We start from the raw sequence: 2,564 nt of genomic DNA, 5'->3' as shown, positions 1-2,564 counted from the left end.
GACCGTTCATGTATACAATAACACGTTCAGCGTTTCCCAAACTCAGGACCCCAAGGGGTGCATGTTTTGGTTTTTGCCCTAACACTGCACAGCTGATTCAAATGTTCAAATATTGATAATTAGTTAATTAGTTGATTATTTGAATCAGCTGTGTAGTGCTAGGGCAAAAACCAAAACGTGCACCCTTTGGGGTCCAGAGGACCGAGTTTGTGAAACACTGCAGTAGACCTACATCATGCGTGTATTTTAGTGCAAATAAATGTCAAAGTGGGGGGAAGTAAAGAAACACGTATTTATTAATTACTGACTAGCGGTAGAAAGGGGTGGATACAGGCATATTCACAAGCATATTCACAAGAGTATTTTAGTCATCGTTCACTGTAACATTGTCACATGACTTGTATCATTCTACAGGAAGTGATTCTAAGAATATACCTATTGCAGAAGTTGTTAGTTTGCGCCTGTGGATATATGCACTATACTGCAATTGTAATAATTATTGATACAAGTTCAGGATGGAATCTTCTTGGTGGTGCTGGGATCTGTGTCACTGATTTCTGGAAAAACAATGCAATTCATCTTTTAGAAAGACCATACATACAGTCAAAGTTACGTCATGATATGTTGTATGCTTTTCAGTATTTGATACTGTTAAGTCTAATCAAATGGTGAGGAAGAATTCTGCAACTGTTCAGGTTGTGTACATAAAGTCTCTTACCTCTGGTCTGCATCTTGAGGAGGTCTTAGTTAAATAAGACAGTTTCTGTTCTGACATGCCAAGGCCACGATATGTACTGAAATATAAACCAACAACATAGGATATGTCAATATCAACATTATCAACAAGCAACACTGGCTACTCAGCAAACAACCTTTAAATGTTAACGATTTCAAACTTTTACATTTTGATATTATCTAGTATTTCCATTTACACACCCAGGATCATAACGATCAGAATAATATTCAGAACACTGTAAATGGACAGAAGACAGTTCTCCCATGATGACCTACAGTTGGACTGCTGGCTTGGATAGTCTGTGGAAGAAAATATAAATAACACACAGCCAATGTAAAATGTCCTGAGTTATTCTAAACCACATCTAAAACTGAAAAACAGTATTTTCCATTATTGGGAACATACCCAAAAGGTAGCTCATATGTATACCATACATATCTGTACACCATACATATTCATAATTGAATGAAATGTGCACTTACCAGTGGTCATGAGTCTGGTGCCATTGCTAAATAGGAGACTCTGCTCTTCCTTCTTTGCACAGTAGAACACTCCACAATCATCTACTGTTACATTCTGTATGAACAATCTATTTCCTGTTTCTAATGAATATTTCTGTCTATAATTGTTATTGTAATAAAAAGCAGCAGGACTACTACTAGAGAAAGAGCGGAGTATGGCCAGTGGAGGCTGTGGGTGGTGCTGAATGTACCAGTATGCACTTTCTATTTTAAGAGAACAGTTTATGATTGTATTCTGTCCTAGTTCCACCAGTGTCTCTGTCAAGCCATCAGCTCCTAGACAGCATATAATGAGACCTAGAAACAAACAGGTAATTACACATTTGACTCGTAAGTTATTAATTGTAGTAACAAAATAATTGTCTTACACAGCAAATGTCCCACAACTCTCAGCATTGTCTCAAATTTGTGTTGGTGATTGGGTTGTTGTTCTGCTTGTGTAGCAATTGCCTGTTTGAGTGTTCTTTGCTGCTGTACAGACAAACCACAATGTTGTTTTATAGGGTGCTAGAGGTCAGACCAATCATAGTCAAGTCAACTTGACTTTGCCTTATATAGGCATACTCCTTGTAGGCATGCAATATTTACTATCACAAGTTTGAAATTCAATCAAATAATTTTAATTCAAGTCCTGAATTTAATAGCAATATATTTCATTGACCCCACCACCACCACAACCACCACCTTCAAACAGTAGCCATGTCTAGATTGTCAGTTAACTTTCAACTTCAACTTACATTACTAGTGGATCACCGTACAAGACACTACAGGTAGTCATAGTTCACTTCAATCTGTCTGATCCGTCATGACATCTCACGTCAGAGCCAGGTCGAGTCAGTGTATGTGTCATTTTGAATATTTCACTTTTTTGATTTACATTGACTGTGTCAAGTGAGAATGTGTATTTAATATGTCTGGAGTAGATTGACCTCAAGAAACACATGTAAGAAGGGGTGTGTTATAATGAGGCTCTGTTGGCTGTCAGGGACAAAGTGGAGTTTTTGTTATTTCTTCTGCACTCCTCTTCTGCTCATCCCTCAACCGATTTCAGTGCAGCCGTAATCAACACATCTGACAAAAGAGGATATGGTGATTGGCGTCAACTTGTGAAATGATCACATTCTCATTCTGCAGAAAGTTAAAAATAAGGTGTTATTTTTTCTGTTGTCAATACAGCACTAATGTCAGAGGAAGGCTCAAAACATCACTGGGGCCAAGCTTCCTGCCATCCAGGACCTATATACTAGGCTGTGTCAGAGGAAGGACCAATACATCACTGGGGCAAAGCTTCCTGCCATCCATGACCT

At 38.3% G+C, this 2,564-nt stretch overlaps 1 long non-coding RNA gene across 1 annotated transcript; it reads right to left on the bottom strand.

Annotated features, from left to right (window-relative positions):
• Positions 1 to 278: 278 nt before the first annotated feature.
• On the bottom strand, positions 279 to 1,745 carry LOC106575663 (uncharacterized). The gene is made up of 5 exons (XR_001321819.3): positions 1,626 to 1,745; positions 1,219 to 1,554; positions 937 to 1,035; positions 719 to 794; positions 279 to 557 (listed from the first exon to the last, which is right to left on the bottom strand). It is a non-coding gene; the product is annotated as an uncharacterized LOC106575663 (long non-coding RNA).
• Positions 1,746 to 2,564: the final 819 nt, after the last annotated feature.

The sequence above is a fragment of the Salmo salar genome, chromosome 17 (genome assembly GCF_965601325.2).
Source record: "Salmo salar chromosome 17, fSalSal1, whole genome shotgun sequence".
NCBI classification, from domain to species: domain Eukaryota; kingdom Metazoa; phylum Chordata; class Actinopteri; order Salmoniformes; family Salmonidae; genus Salmo; species Salmo salar.
This window is presented reverse-complemented; position numbering and strand designations above follow the sequence as displayed.